Here is a 20945-nt window from a genome sequence, read left to right as displayed (position 1 = left end):
ACTCACAAGTTTCTGAGCCAATTTCAATGATTCTATTTTTTTTCTTCCAACAGTCATAATTTAAATGCCAAAGAAATGAATTTAGAAGAATCTTTATGTTAATAGGAATAGTATTTGTAGCAGACAGGAAAATGTGAATATGCATTAGATTGCTCTGCAAACTATAAACTAGGGTATAATTCAGGGCAAGTTTTCTGAGCTTGCTACTTGCACCTGGTTTATTGGAACAGGAGTCCTCCTTGCTCTTTCTGCCCCATTTCCTGCAAAAGGCACATTTTGTTAGAAATATAATATAGTTGAGCAAAGGTAAATTGTTTGTATTTCTTCCTTTCACTCTGTACTGCCTATTGATAGTAGCAAAGAGTGTCAGAGAACATTTTGGTATTGATTTCTTGGTAGTTATTACACAAGATAACCTGCTGACATGTATATTTTAAAAATTCACTTAAAAAGTCTAACAGTAATTCACTATGCTTGAAAAGAAAAAAAAAACCTTGAATTTGGATTACAGTTGCATAACTGAGCCGAGTTCCCCACCACATGTCCAGGGGGGCTCATCACGCATGACACAGATCAGAGTCAGGACATGTTACCGCACCTACTGGGATGAGCAGATAGTGTTCAGGATCGTGTATGAGGCATGTCATTACACAGGTCTGCGTGGTAACTAGTCACACGTAAACCTGTGTGAGGTCTGGTCTGCTGTCAGGAGAAGGAGAGCCTGCGCGCTGATAGCATGAGTCAGACTGCACAGGTGCTCTGCTCAGACACAGCAGAGGGCATTTGGCGCCAGAACGGTGTGGTAAAAACAGGGGAAGGGAAGTAAAATCCCCGCCCAAAGGCCAGCTGCTAGGACTCTGCTAAGACAAGACGGAAGGTTCCCATCCTGCAAGCCAGAGGGATGATATAGAGAAGTTAGCTTTGGTCACTGGCTAAAAGACTGTCTTGCCAAGGGACAAAAATCTTTGCTGAGGCAATGACACCAGGTTTAAAATGTTTCATTTGGGCAAAACAAATCCCAGTGGGTTTTGCTAATGCAAGAAATTGGTCTTAGGTTGACATAATTAGGCTCACTGGAATAGTGAGAAAAGATGCTTATCTGAGATGTTAGGGTGTACACAGCCCAGCTCGGGTGAAGCTGGTGGACACAGGTCATATACAACATAAGGAAGGCACAGGCTCAGCCCTAGGCTCCTGACAGCTGAATGAGGAGTAGAGAGAAATGAGGAAAGGAGGTAAACTACTGCCCGTGGGCAATTTCCAGGCTCAATGGCCTTGATTCCACCGATGTTCAGTGTAATTCACTTATCATGGGGAAGGTGAGGGCTTAAAAATAACCCTGTGGTGGGGCGCGCTAGAGGGTCCCTTCCTTCATGGATCTTCTGTGGGGTATGTGGGATGTTAGAAGCCCATGCAGTCTAATTTCTGAATTGTCATGAATTTTATTAGGGTGTGACTTGATGTGACTTATCTGACAGTCCCTTATTTCCTCTTTTTTCTGAAGAAGTCAACAAAGATAATTGGTGGAAAACTTTGTAAATTAAAGTTCTGGGCCCTCATGGGAGGGCCGGCCCTTCTCCACAGGCTTTCCTGTACTGATGGGATTTCTCCTCGAGACAGGCTTTTTCATGAAAGACATATTCTTGCCTTGCCAGATAGGGAAATAAATTAGAATTATGAGGTTTGGGAATACACCTCAGATTTATTTACTTTGCACAGAGATTTGTGTACATTTAGGAATTTAGGTATGTAAAAAGCGGTGCGGACTGACTACTTAGTTTAGGAAATGGAGTAAATCTAACACCAGAAGAAACTGTGGCTTGGCAGAGGCAGAAACGCCCATCTTGTGCTGGGCCCTGTCTCCCAAAATGAATGGCCTCTCTTTCTAGTTTTCATTGTGGCAGGATTGCCCTGGAGTGGACAGGGCAGGAATTAACTCCCTTGAATGATATGCAGTTATGGAATACCATTAGTTTGACTGTGATATCTGGAGAATATTATAATATATTACTACTTTTTAAAACTATTTACATAATAGCAAAATGTTTATTATATGTTACTTTGAAGTGTGAATGACAAAGACATGATATCATCTTATGATTTTGTATATATCTGTATTTGTATATTTCTTAATATATTTGTATTTATATTCCTAATTCATAATTTAATTCACCCTCAGATAAGATAAACCAATCTCTAAAAGAGAAGTGTTTCCTTTTAGTACCTTGGTTTGTCTATCTGTAAATTATGTTTAATACTTTTCCCTTGTCTCTTTTAGAATTATTTAGGAACAAATATTTCCCAAAATAAAAGGGAAAATAATCAGAGTGAGCATAGGATTCTGCTTCTATATTCTGAGCTTCATAACAAGGAGACAGACCCCTTTTCTCTGGGGATGTGAGTGAAACTCACATACACACTCGACATACATAAGTGTATCTACTCCATGTTGTCAACAGAACCAAATGCAAAGGTGTATGTGTGTGTGTGTGTGTGTGTGTGTGAGAATTGGGGTGAAAAACAATAACAAAAATGGTATCAGGATGTCCCTCTGCTGCTTAAGAATTTCCATTATTTCCTGTGTGTTCCCGGGGCCACATTCACCAGGTTGATGGACATTAGTATTGTGTGTCTGTCTGGAGTTAGTTCTAATGCTATTCGCTCAGTAAGTGATAATCATATAGAATCAGTAAATATTTAAGATAATTTCTAACAGAAAACCCTGTTTAACATGGGACCAGCATTTTGATGAGATTTATTTTGTGTCAAATCACTTGTATTCTGAATCTTATTTCTAGTGATAGTTTTATAATCCCATTTCCCTTTGGGTTACTATATGAATCTCTTCAGTGTTCTGTTTGTACCTTGTGGAAAATGTTGATGATCTTATCTGTTAGATGAGAAAGAAGACTGTTCAGAATGTTGACATTATCTATATTTTATGCAACAACTCAGGGATATGTGGTTGCAAAGAGACACCTATTGGTCAACTTTGGAAAACATATTGCTTTCTTTTTCTGTTATTCTTTTCCATAACTTTTTAACAAGGTCTGCCACCTTGTGGAAAATGGGTGATTTAACTGGACTCAGAGCATTAAGTTGCTCCCATGTTGTAATTAGCCCAATTTCAGGTGAATGCCATTTAAATGTTGAATTTTAAATTTATTCTTAATTACAAATGACTTTTGTCATTTGTAGAAACACAAATGATACCATACAACAAATTACACTGGCATTTCAAGATAGGTAAGTAAAGAAAATTTATGGTGTTCTTCAATCTGTACAGTTACCAAGAAAGAGGTAGGCAAAACTAACAGTGTTATATTCAAAACTTAGTAAGCACCTCCAGTGACTTTTTCGTATATCCTCATATGATCTCTACAAGGTAGAGTTTTGAAGGTGAGGAATAAGGTGTTCCAAGAACATTCCACATTAAGGCGAGGGAGCCAGTGATGTCTGCTCAGTGGGCCTGTCTGCAGGGTTATGCGCCTTGTTGCTGGGCTCTGCTACACCACTGTGGTTTATAAGGTAGGCTAAAGGTACCCAGGATCAGGCGGTTTGTGGAGTTATGGATAATGATACTAGCTACCATTTGTGAATGTTTAATATGAACTGGGTAGTATGCTAAGCACTCCACACACATTGCTTTAATTAATCCCCCAAAGTGGCTAATCCTGCAAAGTAGATATTATCATCCCTGTTTGGAGATGAGGAAACGAAGACACAAATGAAATATCTTGATCAAATCACACTGTTGGCAAGAAATAGGTGGAGGTAGGGATTTTACTTCAAATCCTACTTATTTCACCACTTTGTTATGACTATAATTTCCCACCATAGGTGTGAATTAGATTCATGACCAACTGCAAAACATGGCCACTCTGAAAATTTGCCTTCCTACTTTCTTCCCCACTCAGAGAAAACTGACACATGGAGTTTAGAATCTATGGTGTGTGGAGCTTCTGTTTCCATGTCTGTCCCATCCTCCACCATCTCTGCTGTGTCTCCCTTTCTACCTAAGAAACACCAGGTCATGGTTGCTTGATTTCAGACTTGATACCATTTACCTCCAGGTGTTGGGTGTGACTTCTGCGAAGACATGTGGACTAGAATCCTCAGTGTTAAGTGAGTAACTGCCATGGTCTTTCGGTCTGCCAAAGGAGACAACCACTAATCATTCATTCTTATTTTATAAACATCACGTGGTTTTTCAAAGCTGGAGGTGATGACCTATGTTACCTCAGTCTTTAATGAGATTATATGGGGAAAATAAATCAATAGATAAAGAATCAATATGTACAAATATAATGGAGGAGTTCTACCATCGGGAAGTGTCTCTCTCTTTCTCTCCATATGTGTGTGTGTGTGTGTCTGTGTGTGTGCATGCATGTGCACGTGTGTGTGCATATACGTGTGTCATATGACTGCCTAGCTCCCAGCATGAGCATCCATTGGTTCATGTATGAGTGGGCATGTTTGGTAGGGTAGGTTGGTCCACATTCGTTTATAGGCAGGACTTGCAGCCCTTCCTCCAGAAGAACAGGGAGCCAGGCTCGGCAAGCTTGATCCTGTAAGGACACAAAGAGATGAGTGTTTCTGAGTACAGCTCTGTGCCTGTCACTCCAGTATCTCTTTTGGCTGAGCACCCCAGGATGCTGTGCTTCAGCTGGGGTAGGGCCTAGAAAGTGAACCTGAAATATGGATTCACTAGAATGCTGTTAATCTTTACAGGGTAGACAATACTGCTTTGGAATCTCTAAGGCAGAGGTGATTAAAAGAAAGAAAAAAAAACCTGCAGAGGGTGGCTCATGAGAGTACTTGCCATACCTGACAGTGGAACACTACAAAGTATTGATAACCACAGGGGCCAGGGCATTAGCTGTAGTGTCAGCCATGCCAACAGGTATTAGCAGTGGCTGAGACACGTGTGGGTGCCAGTGGGAGTGGAGGTGCTGCCCTGTGAGAAACAAGGGCCTGCCAGATACTCTGGTTCTCAGTGCAGTAAAGGGAGTGCTTGAAGGGAGTAGTTCTTCCTTGCAAAAAAGGTGCCTGGAATATATGGCAGCACATTTCAGAGAGAGACAGGAGTAGTAGGAGGAAGAACGCTATGTATTCTACATGGAAACTGAACACTTGCCCTGAAGACCATGAGGGACAGGTTTGTGGGACTCCCAAATGACTTTCCAGGGTGCTGAGGTCCTAAGTCACTGGGAAGGAAACATAGGTATCACTTATACACCAAGCTGGGGATAGTGAGGACGAGAGGCCAGTTGGCACACGTGTGCTCATATCACTGCTCACATGGACTCAGAGTCAGAAATGCCCTCACTTAGTGCCTTGCCTCTTCTTTGCCTCAGATCTGAGTCATCAACACATCTACCTGGACATTAAAGTTGAAATCCTTTAAAGCAGCAGACTTTGAAACTTTCCAAGACAATTTAGAGAAGCAAACTCTAAATTATGCCATGTTTATGATTATCTCCCAAATTTAGGTCTTGGGTCACAAACTTGGTGGGCCTTTTTCCAAAAGTGTACTTCTGTCAGAGAATATAGGGTTTATGAGAGCTTTCCAGACATCTGCAAGCACTTTGTTACTTTTCTCTGCTCTAGAGACATGGCTTTCACCACCAGTCAAACCAGTTATAGCATTTGCAAGCCCCCAGAAAAAAGATCAAGAGCCTGGTCAGGCAGACCCTTGTTGTGGCTATTCGGAATCACCACTGGTGAATAGATAGAAATATCTGGATTTTTGCCTGGACAGAAACATCATTTCATATGCTGTGATTTTTTTTTAAAGTAGACATTTTCCTAAATTATACCATGACTGTTTAAAAAGAAACGTATCTCCCCACACATAGGTAGAGTGATCTTTTCTAGAAGTGCTGTTTGGCTTACCTTTAAAAATTAAAGTCTTAGTATGATAATGGAAAATAAATACTGTGCTTACTCATCCCTTTGGACCTTAATACCCTGTCCTTGAATATAAACCTTTTGCTGGCACTAAAGGACAATTGGCCCCCACTGACCAATTGACAGGTGAAGTGGCCATCCAGCATAGCTGGCAGCAGAAGAGAATTAAGATCTAACACTGAAGTCATTGTTAATGTAACTCTTGCCAGCAGTTAGAGGTAATTGGCTGACAGTAGATGTGGAAGCCCTTCTAGGAGCTTGGGAGCTGGGTTCCTTTGTCATTGTGTATCCACAGACAGAGATGCCTTCCTTCCCTCTCCAGCACAGCCACACAAACTCAAACTCTATTGACGGATGGAATTCATTATTGCACTTTCAAAGAGCTGGAGACACCATGAATCATTTGAAAGTGATTATGGATGAAAGGGCATGAGAATAATCCTAAACTTTCAAGTTCTCTTGAATCTTCAATATCTTGAATTATATTGATGATGAGCAAAAGATGATCCAGAACCAGCAATTATCCTTCAGAGAAGTGTAAGGGGATTTGAGTCTTAAGAAGAAACCAAGACAGAATAAAATCATAGACTGTTAGAGCTGGGGACCTTAGCAATATAATGCAATACTTTCTCTCTCTCTCTCTCTCTCTCTCTTTTTTTTTTTTTTTGGCCAGGGAGGGTAAGGAGAGGCTTGCTCAAGGATGTGAACCTCCTTAGCATCACAGGGGATTAGATCTGAAATGTGCTGACTTCTAGTATAAAGCACTAGCGGACAGTAGCACTAGCAGAGGTATGCCCTGCGTGTCTTTTATTCTGAAATGTAATTGATCAGCTTCTGCAAAGTCTCCTTAAAGCCCTTTAAAGAAATCAACATAGAAAGAAGGAATAGATCTCTATTTTCATACTCTGATGAAATTAGTATCCTGTCCTGCTCTGCTCTCCTCCACTTGTGAAATGGTCCATGTTTAATTTTGGTTCTCATTCTTATACTTCTACACCTGGAACAGAACCACATCAGAACAGATGCCGTTGTGCTATGTCGAAGATTGTTGAAAACAGCAGATATTGCTTAAAGTGACAACTGTACTTCCACCTTGGGAAATATCAGCTTACTTATGGAAAGAAAATGACTGAAGTTTCAAGATGCCTTGGTGTCAATAATTTTACACTGAAGTGCTAAGGAAGACTTTTAAGCCACATCACCCTAAATGAAATATCCTTCTGCATAAAGAAGAATTTACCATGAAAGGATGAAGTGTTCAGCATGATGTCCTGCCTCCCAGTTTTGGGTTTTCTCTTTATAATTAACTAAAGAATGAATTCCCCTTGACCATAAGCTATGATTTTGGAACAGCTTAGTTGCTCTAATGCCTAGATACCTTGAATTCTAACCTCCAAATTTTATGAATATGGTGGTGTTCCCAAAGATAAGTTGCAAGTTCTTTAGTTTCTGACACTTATCATAAAGCCAACAAATAAACCTGTGACCATTAAGGAACGGTGAACTTGCCAAGCAGCTGTGGGGCAAGCTCTCTAATTGACAAGGGCCCCCTCTCTGCCATATCCATCCTGTAGAGACTGTAGGAATATCACTGTCGGGCACAAAACAACAATCCTGTCTCCTCCACATACAGCAAACATTTCCCTCATTTCTAAAGATAATAGTGAACATTTATCAAGTTATGATAAGGAATAAAAATGAAAGATATTCATGATAGCCAGTTATCTTTAAATACGTAGGCTATGGCAAAGTACCTTTGTATAGGGAGGACTCAGAGCCAAATTGTCCATGTCATTCCCATGGCATAAATCAAAGTGACACTTGTGTCTGTCAGAGTAGAGACTTTATACTGGAGAATAATCACCCACAAGCCTCAGGGAAGTCACTGATTTGACAATGATGTTGAAAATCAAGACTGCTCAGCATGAAATGCCTGGGTAATGACAATAGGGTTAGGCATCAGTGTGAGGAGGATGGGTGTGCCCTGTAGGAAGGTTGCCAGAACACAGAACACAAAGGGAGACCTTCCCTGACTCTGCAGTTATTAGCTCTTCTGAGGACACCTACTGGAAAAATAACTAAGCCAGAACACCTACAGATCTTACTCTCAAATGGAATGGAAACTGAACAGCTGTAGACTGTCCTAGGCAAATTAAATTTACTGTTCAGTAAGTGGTCCTATGTATTGTGTAATTCTCTTTTGAAAATAGGATTGAGTTGCTTTTTTTTTCTTTGTACTTGGACTAGAAATGTTGGCTATTTCCACCAGCAGTGAGTCCATGAATTCCAAAGTAATTTTTTTTTAAATTAATAATCTGGAAATTTTAGGAACTGTTATGCCCTTCATCATCATCATCATCATCATCATTTCCTCATAAGAACATTTAACTTGTGTATTTTCAAGATATTTCACCAGATAAGCCTCTAGTCAATTCAGGTAGATGAACCACTCAAATGAAGCATCAACATGATTGCTAGTACATTTATGTGACGAAAATCTCAATTTTTGACTTGGAAAGGAAAATTTAAAATGATTTATCATAAATCCTGTCTTTTTACAGGCGACTTAATATTTCTGAAGCTGTAGCAGCCTAGGGATTAAAAAAAAAAAAAAAAAGGAGGGGGCAAATAAAATCACTTGAAGAGTAGTTCTCCTGCTTTGTCCCACCAGCTTTGTAGAAAGACCTCCCTTCTCAGGTTTTGACCAACTCCCAACTCCACCCATCTTGGTAGTCATGTTAATGTCAGTCTCCTTTCCTGGCCCTGAGTCAGGCCTTCCGCAGCCACCAGAACTGCTGAACATCTGGTGCAAGTTATCAACGCTATCACAAAACTTCTATGGAGTCCCTGGAGGAGAATGTTCCCTCTGTCTTCCTTTCCAAATGCAGATGCATCTTGCTCAGACTCCGGTGTTGGTGTTCGCATGTGTTCCAGCCCTCAGCAGGGAAAGAAACTCTCACCCAGACTTGCCCTATTCTCAGCTACACAGATCATTGAAAACAGCACCTGCATGGCTTAAAGGTCTTTCTTACAATAGCCTCACACTTTTTACTTACACTTTATTTTAGCTCCCCCTTCTGGAACCTAGGAACAAGAAGTAAGGCCATGGAAGCTTACTCAGAGTACAACAGAAGTGACAAATACTATGCTCAATGCAAACTAACCTTTCCTCTTTGACACTGAACCAGTTGTCTTCAGATTGACATCCATTGATTCAGTTTTTTCTGGAAGGCTTCTTGGTCTTTTATGCAAATAGATACCTGATAGGTGATCTCTCCCCATCCAGCAAACATTCCCTGGTGGTTGAATGCCAGGATGAACCTAACCTAGGTCAGTCAGTTGAAAATCCTGTTACATACAGATTAAGAAACTGAGAACTATTGCTGGTTCGTGAGCACCCAGAAGAGTAGACCTTCCCCTTGTCACATTCAAACCACCATCAATGATGCTTCTGTGCCCTTCAGCTGTGGGATTAGTGGAGTTTAAAAACTATATAGTTGTTTCCCCTTTACTTTTTCATCACTAGACATTCTGAAAGGTAATATAGTTACCTTTTCAGCCATATGGGCACTGCTTATAGTTTATCTGAACCATTTTCATCTGAAAATGAAGGGGTGCAAATAGGGGTGAAGGCAGACTCTACTCTCAGTTTTAGGTAGAACTAATTAGTTTTCAAATTGTAAGGACTTCTAACTCTTCCTTCCCTCTTTCTTTCATTCCTTTAGTTCTTTTTTTCTTTTTTCTTTTTTCTTTTTGTGTATTCTTAGAAGCACATGCATATATATGGGGCTCTTGTGTGGCTCAGTTGGTTAAGTATCTGACTCTGACTCTTGATTTTGGCTCAGGTTGTGATCTCAGGGTCATGAGATGGAGTTCCGTGTTGCATGGGGCTCCTTGCTCAGCAGTTAGTCTGCTTGAGATTCTCTCCCTCTCCCTCTGCTCCTCTCTCTGCTCACACTTGCTATCTTCCTCTCTCTCTCAAATAAATAAATCTTTTAAAAAAAGAAGCACATGCATATATATGTGATATACATAGTGTCACATATAATATATATAACATATTTTTTCAATAAACACTTATTGAGTGCCTACTACCTTGAACCAAGATTAGCACTAATTATATTTATGAATCTTACTTAAATCTTATAACAACTCTCTAAGACAGGTATAATTTATCACTTTACAACTGATGCCATGGAGACCTAGAATTCACACACATTGGCCGTCATTCTACTCTAATTCTACAGATTTTTTAAATGATATTAGCAGAACAACCATTTATTGACCTCTAACTATTTGTAAATCAAACAATTATAGCCTTTATGCGGACTGGGGTAATTGTGTTTGGTTAGGATGTAATAAAGAATAACACGACGTAGTCTAAATACCCATTAAATCATGCAGTTTCAGAGGTCTGTAATGATTGCAGACTTTGAAGTTCAGTAGGATTGGATTTGAATAGTGACTAGTGTTACCAGCTGGCTGACCTCAGGCTAATTATTTAAATCTCATTTACTTACTGGTGAAATGGAAATATTGATGATTATCTTGCAGAGTTGTTCTGTGGACTTGAGATGATGTCTGTAAAGTGCTAACTATAGTACCCAGCATATAGCAGTAATAAAAATAACTATCCTTTATTAACTGCTTACTATGTGCTAGGTCCTGTGCTAAGCAATTTAACAGGTTTTATTTTATTTAATTCTCTCACAACCTTTTTAACTCAGTCCTGATAAAATTGCATTTTGCACATGGATTGCCCGCATAATCACCCATAGATTCTAAAGACAAGTCAAATCCAGTTAGCTTGTCTCCAGGACACTTGCTTTCATCTGTTTTGTTCTAGAGCTTTTCCTACTACAAAATCTCTAGCAGAGGAGTTGAGTTAGTAATAGCTCTTTTTTTTTTCAAGATTTTATTTATTTATTTGACAGAGACAGTGAGAGAAGGAACACAAGCAGGGGGAGTGGGAGAAGGAGAAGCAGGCTTCCTGCTGAGCAGGGAGCCCAATGTGGGGCTCGATCCCAGGAGCCTTGGATCATGACCTTAGCAGAAGGCAGACGTTTAATGACTGAGCCACCCAGGTGCCCCTAATGATAGCTCTTGTTGTCAGCAATCATATGACACCCTTAAGTGACATCATTTTTTGTTATAAAAGCATTTTTAAAAGAAACTACACTAGTGATTTAAAAATCCAATAGCAGTTGTATTTCAGAAACACTGTTGTTGACCTTTGTTGCTATGATTCTAGGGTGACCCTTAGTACCTTTTTGTTTTGTTTTGCTTTGAAGCATCTTAAGACAGGTTGATGTATAAACAATTCTAAGACTTCTTTTTTTAATAATATTTTTATTATGTTATATTTGTCACCATACAGTACATCATTAGTTTTTGATATAGTGTTCCATGATTCATTGTTTTCGTATAACACCCTGTGCTCCATGCAATACGTGCCCTCCTTAGTACCCAACATTTGCATCAACATGGATGGAACTGGAGGAGATTATGCTAAGTGAAATAAGTCAAACAGAGAAAGACAATTATCATATGGTTTCACTTATTTGTGGAACATAAGGAATAGCATGGAGGACATTAGGAGAAGGAAGGGAAAAAGGAAGGGGGGAAAATCAGAGGGGGAGAGGAAACATGAAATTCTAAGATGTCTTTTAAGTAAGGTCCTGCCTCTACTCTTGCTACTCTCTTAGTTCTTAGGTTGGTCTTGTTTGTTAATGTGTAAGAGGGCAGTGGATCTGAGCCAAGATAAGCTATTGGGACCTTCTGTCACTCCTCAGCCAAAATTTAACAGTACAGTAGATCCTTGTTAAGACATGGCTCATCTGCTGATTTGGATACATTGCCAGTCTACCTAAGTCTTCCAAAAGTAACAAGGACACCTGCCAAAGTCTCAAATAATATGGTTAGCCTATAATACAGGTATTAGTCCTATTTCTTGGGACTAGAGTTATAAAGTATGAAGGTGTTATAACTCTGAGTGCATTGTTGGAATAGAGTCTGTTACACTGCAATGGCTTAAAACATATTGAAAAGCATGTGACTGAGTGTGGGAGGGAAGAGATAGATTTAATTTCCCCTTTACTGTTACCTTCAAGGATGGTTACCTGGAAATTATACATTCTGTGCAAGGATGTGTATGGGGCTTTAGAAAGCTTGATTTATATATTTTCACTACTTATTCAACAAATGTTTATCAAATGCCCAGTATGTGCAAGACCATGTGCTAGACACTGGGGGAGCCAGATTGAGCAAAACAGACAGAGCCATGAGCTCATGGAGCTTACAGTTTAGAGAGGAAAGGGAGACTTATTACTCCTAAAAATATGAACTACAGATTAGGGGAACGGTAATGTGTAAAAGATGATCCATTTAACAAGAAATCAGTTCTTCTTAGGAATCAGGACACTTCTCTGATTGAGTGATATTTGAATGGAGTTCAGAAAGTTGAGTAGATATTAGCTAACTGCAAGGTGCTGGGGGAAGACATCCCAGGTAGAAGGAATAATAAATGGACAGGAACTTGATGAATACCTAGAAACCGAAAGAGGCCCCTGTGTTAGTACAGAAGGGATAGAGGAAATGTGTTGCAAAATGAGGCTGAGGAGGAGAGGCTGAGTCTAGCAGGCTATGGTTGGCCATGTTGAAGACACCATCTTTATTTGATGATAAATGGGAAGATCATGAAGGACATTTTGTGTGTAAACATATATGTTGACATTTCATTATAAATATAAAATATTCATATTTAGGAATAAGCCACCTTTCAAGCAGTCCAGCTTGATTAAATATAAAAAGTAAATGTCTTCGACCTTACTACTCCTCTCCAGTCCCATTCCTCAGAAACACCAGTGTTTATTATTTCTGTAAGTTGTTTGAAGTTCTCTCCATGAGTTCAAATAATATTCCTTGTTTTATTAATGTTAAGCAGTATCTATTGGTGCCCCATCATGAAAGCTGGGACTGGAAGGGCAGGGGGTTACTTTTCTTCCTTCTTCACCCTTCAATTTTTGATGTTGGATTTTAAATTTTAATTTTTTTGTTTGTTTTGTAAATTTATGTTAAAACTTAAACACATTCTTGGGCACCTGGTGGCTCAGTTGGTTAAGGATCTGCCTTCGGCTCAGGTCATGATCCCAGGGTCTTGGGACCGAGTCCCACATTGGGCTCCCTGCTGAGCTTCTCCCTCTCTCTGCCCCTCCCCTCTACTGGTGCATGCTCTCTCTCTCTCTCTCAAGTAAATAAAAAAAAACTCTAAAAAAAAAAAGCTTAAATGCAGTCTTGAGTTCATAATAAAATTTAATAGAGTGACTCCACTTTATTCTTCAAGGTTGTTTGAGCTATTCTAGGCCTTTTCATATAATTTTTTAAAAAGAGCTCTTTTGTGTCTATCGAAAACCTTGTTGGGCTCTGAGACCAAATCCTGGCTACCTGGGCCCATATCCAGGTTCAGGGGATGCACATAGAAAGCAATCCAATCCCAGGTCCTGGTTGCCCTGAAGCCTGCCCTCATGGTAAGTCCTTAGCTTTGCCAGCCAAGAAGCCTCTTACTAATTACCTGATGGCTTGCTGAATGAGGAAGAATCTATATGATAGCTAACACCACTTGCTGCACCTGTATTCAAATCCTCCTCAGAAACCACACTAACAAACCCACTAGCTGTCTCTTCAGAAGCTTGGAGTCAAGATCAACTGATATGGTTCAAGCCTATGAACAAGCAAGGCCCTGCATTCCTTACCAGAGACAAAGAGCCTAAGACCCTGATTGTAGGAGGTTATATTAGGACAAGGAGAAGGGACTATGGGCATGCACTTATACAAGCTCTCAGTGCATGTCCATAGTGTCTTCTTCCTTTCCTAAGAAAACTTCCTGCCATCAGGGCCTGAATTTTGCCTCATTCTGATGTTAAGTCTCCACCAAGAAGTAAACATGCGATATATGTTACATATACATTTACTCAAGGCACATGCTCCATCTTTCCTCATGAATAATCACAAATTTTCCCACCCTTTTATTGAGATGTATGTAAAAGATTCTTTGGATTTTTCTCCTGTCTATTAAGTCTATTCCAATACCATATTGGTTCCTTCAAACTGTACTTATCGGAATTCTTTTATTGCTCATGTATGTTTGTAATAAATGCTTTACCAAATGCAAAATTAGTCAATCTAATCCAAGCACAAGTACTATGTTTGCTCTTTATAGAGAGAACATATATCACTTTTAAGTTTCTTACCATTTACAATACAATACCATTTACATTACATTACCATTTACATTACAATAATTTCCCAACAACGAGGAAACCTAGGTTAAAAAAAAATATATATATATATATATACACACATATATTTTATGTATTTTATATATTATAAATGTTCACACCTAGCAATGAAGGACTCAGTGGAATGGACCCAAAACAGACCAACCAGTCACCTTGGTAAGAGGCACATAAAAACATAAAGTTGATCGTTAATACTTCGGGAATGATTATTGATCAAAGGGGGAAAAGATAAAAGAAATTTTCAACATGTAATGTTTGTGGGCCCTGTTCCTGGGCTACCAGGTGAGCTATACTTTAATATTTACCAAGGTTAAAATCACAAGGCAAAACCTCAAAGCATCAGCTCTATTTCTTCCCTGAGCACACACTGTGCATCTGCTTCATTAACATAACATAATAAAATAAAATTTAAAAATTAATAAATAAATAAATAATAAATAAAAAATAACCAAAAAGGAAAACTCCAAACATAAAGATAAGAAAAACAAAACAATCTCCATAGTCCCCATAAGATTAATATCATACAGTCTTGCACATACCAAAAACTTAGGATAAAGTCTAATTTTCTGGAATGTCCTCTGTCATAATGATTTGTAACTCTTTATGTACGGAAAATAAACAAACTAAAACCAAACCAAAACAAAAACCTTGCTGGGATTTTTTTTTAAAGATTTTATGCATTTATTTGAGAGAGAGTGAGCACGTGAGAGAGAACACAAGAGGGGAGAGGCAAAGGGAGAGGGAGAAGCAGACTCCCCACTAAACGGGGAGTCCAACATGGGGCTCAATCTCGGGACTCCAGGATCATGACTGAGCTACCAAGGTACCCCCTTGCTGAGATTTTAAAAGGGATTGCATTAAACCTATAAATTAATTTGGGAAAAATTGACATCTTTACTATATTGAGACTTCCAATCTGTGACCGTGGTACATCTCTCTATTTATTTAGGTCTCCTCTTATTTGTTTTGACCCTGAAAATTAGAAATAATTATTAATGTGTTATGAAATTAATTGTTATTTATATTTATCCAAATATTTACCATTCTTTTGTGGTAATAATGATCACCCAAATGAGAACAAACCACAGCTATTTACTCAGAGTTTGCTGTAGCAAGGGAGTTCGTCATTATCACTTAGATTTGGCAGATATTCAAAGGCAGGCAGGCAAGTGAGAAAGTGTTATAGTGAAAAAAGTGAAGGCTTCGATTGTTCTCTGATTGGAAGTTGTTGGCATAAGGAAGCTGGAGAAGCAGGATATCTTATGTAATTGGTTTGGGGAGCAAATTTGGCTTTCTCTGTCTGGTCCTGAGTTGAAAGCAGGGATGGGGAGTACGTGGTCAGTAGATTGGGTCTGGGACAATTTCTGCAGAGGTTATTTTGTTTCTAGAAATGGTTGCTGCAGAGATTGTGGGTCCGAGCTCTAAAGGCATACATGGTCCAGGCATTGACTGCTTATATATTTACTCTGTTATTTTGTTCCCTACTTTTTCTTGGATTTTAGAACTTTCTTATAGAATCATTTTTTTCTTCTTCTTAAGAGCATTCTTTAATAGTCTATTTTGTAAAGCTCTCTCTATATGATATAAAACAGTATTTTTTGTCTGAAAAATGTCATTATTTTATCCTAGTTCATGAAAGAATATGCATTACTCCTTTTTGCTTCTGTGTTAAATTTGCTCTTCTTTTCTTCTAGTTTCTTAAATTAAAAACTTATGTGATTGATTTGAAACCTTTCTTTTCTTCTAATATAAACATTTAATGCTTTAAATTTACCTCTTAGCACTGTTAATACTGCATTTTAAACATTTTGATATAATGCATATTATCATTCAGATCAAAATGTTTTCTAATTTTTCTTGTGATTTCTTCTGTAACCCATTGGTTTATTCTCATGTTGCTTATTTTCCATTTATGTTTCCCTGCTTAATTTTTAGTTTAAATCCTTCATGATCAGGTTTAAATCATCTGAATTTTTTTTATGAAGTCTCCACATGCACTTGAAAAGAATTTGTATTCTATTGGCTATAAACATCTATAAATATCAATTTAAGTCAAGTGAACTGATTGTATTGTTCAAGCTTATATACATCCTTACTGAATCTCTGCTATTTTTTCTATCAATTACTAAAAAAGGAGTGTTGAAATTTTCAGTGATGATTGTAGATATGTCTGTTTCCTTTTACTTCTACACTTTTTGCTTCATGTATTTTGAAACACTATTATAATGTGCAGCATTTAGGGCTGTTAGGTGCTTATTCTGAATTGATGCCTTTATCATATTAAAAAGTCCCTTTTTATTCCTTTCTTTTGATTGGCATTTGTCTAATTTATCTTTTTGCATCCTTTTCTTTTAACTTATATGTATCTTAATATTTAAAGTATCAATTAAGTTCTTGCTTTTTTTAAATCCAATCTGACAATATCTACCTGTTAAGTTAGGTTTTTAGGCCTTGCACATTTAACACAATTTGTGTTATCACTTGAGTTTTAATGTGCCATATTGATATTTGCTTTCTACTCTTGTTCTTTGTTGAATTATCATAATTTTATTTCTAGATATGATACAAACCTCACAATACATTATTTCACCTTTTGTTAGGTTACACCATTGTTTATCGAATGCCTACTAGGTAGCAAACACTTTACTAAGGGTTTTCCATGTTATGTCTATCAGTTTTTTTAAACTTACATATAATTGACATATAACACTGTATTAGTTTCAGGTGTACAACTAAATGATTTGACATTTATATATATTACAAAATGATCACCACAATGTCTAGTAAACATTGGTCACCATACATAGCTACAATTTTTTTTCTCATGATGAGTACTTTTAAGATCTACTCTCAGCAAATTTCAAATATGCAAAACAGTATTATTAACTATAGTCACTACGCTGTACATTACATCCCCACAACTATTTATAACTGAAAGTTTGTCCCTTTGATTTCCTTCACCCATTTGGCTCCCCACCCCAGCCTCTGGCGACACCAGTCTGTTCTCTATATCTATAGGCTTGGTTATTTTTTGTTTCCACATATAAGTGAGATTATAAATTCCACATATAACTGAGATCATACAATATTTGTTTTTCTCTGTCTGACTTATTTCACTTAGCTTAATGACTTCAAGATCCATTCATGTTGTTGCAAATGGCAAGATTTCATTCTTTTTTATGGCATACAAAATTTATCAATTCAATGTACACTTAGGTTGTTTCCATTCTTGGCTATTGTAAATTATACTGAGGGTACAGATATCTTTTCAAATTAGTATTTTTATTTTTTATTTTTTTAGATAAATACCTAGAAGTGGAATTGCTGAAACTATGATAGTTCTATTTTAAATATTTTGAGGAACCACCATACTGTTTTCCATAATGGCTGTATCAATTTATATTCCCACCAACAGGGCACAGGGACTCCCTTTTCTCCACATTCTCACCAGCAGGGGTTATTTCTTGTCTCTTTTATAATAGCCATTCTAACAGGTGTGAGGTGGTATCTCCTTGTGTTTTTTATATGCATTTCCCTGATAAATAGTGATGTCGAATATCTTTTCATGTACCTGTTGGCCATTTGGATGTCTTCTTTGGAATAAAGTCTAGTCAGATCCTCTGCCTATTTTTCAATCAGATTGTTTGTTTTCTGTTATTGAGTTATATGAGTTCTTTACATATTTTGGATATTAGCCCCTTATAAAAATATGATTTCCAAATATTTTCTCCCATTTGATTCTCCCATCAAATATTTTCATGTGTTGTTGACTTTTGATTTTGTTAATGGTTTTCTTTGCCATACAGAAGCTTTTCAGTTTGATGTACTTTCACTTGTTTACTTTTGTTTTTGTTGCTTTTGCTTTTGAATTCAGATCCAAAAAATTATCTCCAAGACTTATGTCAAGGAGCTTACTGCTTATGCTTTCTTCCAGGAAATCTTTGGTTTCAGGCCTTACATTAATGTCTTCCATCCATTTTGAGTTGATTTTTGTGTATGGTGTAAGATAGTAAGATAGTGGTCTAGTTTCATTCTTTTGCCATGTAGCTGACCAGTTTTACCAGCAGCACTTATTGACAAGACTGTCCTTTCACATTATATATTTTTGGCTCCTTTGTCATAAATTAATTGACCATATATATTTGGGTTTATTTCTATTCTGTTCCACTGATTTGTCTGTTTTTATGCCAATAATGTACTATTTAGATTACTGTGATTTTGTAGTTTGAAATCAGATAGCGTGATGCCTCTAGTTTTGTTCTTTCTCAGGATTGCTTTGGCTATTTGTCATCTCTTGTGGTTCCATATAAATTTTATGACTTTTGTTCTATTTCTATGGAAATTGCCATTGGAATTTTTATAGGAATTGCACTGACTCTGTAGATTGCTTTGGATAGTATGGACATTTTTACAATATTAATTCTTCTAATTTACAAACATGGAGTATCTTTCCATTTATTTGTGTCTTCTTCAATTTCTTTCATCATTGTCTTATAGTTTTCAGTGTACAGGTCTTTCACCTCTTTTATTAAATTTATGCCTAGACGTTTTATTCTTTTTGATGCAATACACTTAACTTTTCTTTTTTTGAATGGCATTTGTGTTGTGCATGGAATTCTATGTTGACATTGGTTTTCTCTCAGTTACTTAAATTTGTCTTTTATTTATTTATTTATTTATTTTTTAAAAAGATTTTATTTATTTATTTGACAGAGAGAAACACAGCGACAGAGGGAACACAAGCAGAGGGAGTAGGAGAGGGAGAAGCAGGCTTCCCGCTGAGCAGGGAGCCCGATGCGGGGCTCAGTCCCAGGACCCCGAGATCATGACCTGAGCCGAAGGCAGACACTTAACGACTGAGCCACCCAGGCGCCCCTTAAATTTGTCTTTTAACTAGTTAGAGAAAAATAAACATCTATCCTGTTGTTATTTTTATTTTTAATATATCAATCTAAACTTAATCTTAACTAGTACAGCAGATATATTATTGAAATAATGACTCATGACAGTTCAAGAGAAAAGAAATGAGAAGGTTGGTAGAAAGGAGAACTCAGAGGCTCAATAAATTGAAATCTTTTAAGATTTAAGAACAGAGCTAAGGAATCAAATAAGCAAACAAGTTGAAAGGATGGAGGTTCGTAATCAGAGAGTGGAATGGTGGAGTTGGTGATTTTGGAAGTGGGGCAATTTTGAGTAAAGTGGCCACTCCATGGGAGTGGTGCATGAACATTCCTTAGAGAAATAAGAGGCTGGTGTGTGGGTAGGTTTCATATGCAGCAATAAATAATGAATACAAGAATGAAAAACAATTTGAAGATTTCAAAATTTTGATTCTCTTGCTGTTTATTATTTTGTATAAAGAATTACAGTATAATCTACCAGGCAGACATTTTGATATATTTGAGTTTTATACATTATTTATTTTTCTCTTTCTTTTGTTAAGTTGTTTGCTTCACTGATTGACTATTTAAAAAAAAATCTACCCTTACCCATCATAATGTACTCAAGAGAATGGCTATAAACTAATTATTGCTGACAGAGGTACATTTTCATTTTTTTTTAAATATATTTTTAGAGGGAGATACCTGGAAGTGACACTGTAGTTACTATCTATCTTTACATAGATATAAGTAGCTTTTTAAAAACAGCTTTATTGAGGTATATTTCACATTTTATAAAATTAATTACTTTAAAATGTACAATTCAATGATTTTTAGAAACTTTACTGAGTGCTACAACCATCACCATAAATCAGTTTTAGAACATTTCCATTCCCCCCCAATAAGATCTCTCATGCTAATGTACAGATACTATCTGTTTGTACTCCTATCCCCAAGCAATCACTAATCTACTTTTGGTCTCTGTAAATCTTCATTTATGGACATTTCATATAAATGGTATCATACTGCATGTTGTCTCTTGTATCTGGTTTCTGTCACTTTACCTAAATGATTTTGAAGTTCATCAATCTTATAGTATGTATCAGTACTTTATTTCTTTTTATTGCCAAATAATATTTCATTGTAATGATATAACACAATTTATTTAGCCATTCATCAATATTCTAAAGGGGACAGCTTAGATTATTGATTTGAGATCATTCTTCATTTCTAATATAGACATTTAAAGCAGACTAGAAAAACTAATCCTGCTTCAGTCATATACCCTAAATGTTGATATGTTTTATTTTGCTTTCATTCAAATAAAAGTTTCTTATCTATCTGGCAATTTCTTCTTTTACCCATGTGTAGTTTGCATTGCTTAGAAAGCTACTGTTTAATTTCCAAATATTTATGCTTCCCCCAAATTACCTTCTGCTATTGATTTCTAATTTAATTCTATTGTAGTCAGAGAATATACTTTGTATAATTTCAATCCTTTTACCTTTATTAGGACTTGGTTTATGGCCTAGTCAAATAGTCTATACTGGAACTATTCCATGTGTACTGGAAAACATTATATATCCTGCTACTGGCTGGAGTGCCCTAAGGTGTTTGTGAGTTCAAGCTGGTTGATAATATTCTCCTTCTACATCTTTGCCAACTGCTACTTAATGCTGTCTGGAGGCCTAATGTCCTATTTCTTTGTGTGTCTTAAAATATTTTGGTGAAGGGGGGGAAATTGGAGGGGAAGACGCATCATGAAAGACTATGGACTCTGAGAAACAAACTGAGGGTTCCAGAGGGGAGAGGGTGGGGGCATGTGTTAGCCTGGTGATGGGTTTTAAAGAGGGCACGT

The 20945-nt window shown here is 37.3% G+C and overlaps 1 long non-coding RNA gene across 1 annotated transcript in view; it reads left to right on the top strand.

Annotated features, from left to right (window-relative positions):
* Positions 1–20427, top strand: part of LOC144381742 (uncharacterized) — a 21730-nt gene extending 1303 nt beyond the window's left edge. The window contains exon 2 of the long non-coding RNA XR_013447524.1: positions 18921–20427. This is a non-coding gene — a long non-coding RNA (uncharacterized LOC144381742). The remainder of the gene's footprint in view (positions 1–18920) is intronic.
* The last annotated feature ends 518 nt before the right edge of the window (positions 20428–20945 follow it).

The sequence above is a fragment of the Halichoerus grypus genome, chromosome 5, assembly GCF_964656455.1.
Source record: "Halichoerus grypus chromosome 5, mHalGry1.hap1.1, whole genome shotgun sequence".
Lineage (NCBI taxonomy): Eukaryota > Metazoa > Chordata > Mammalia > Carnivora > Phocidae > Halichoerus > Halichoerus grypus.
Note: the sequence above shows the minus strand (reverse complement) of the source record. Positions and strands in the feature narration are given on the sequence as shown.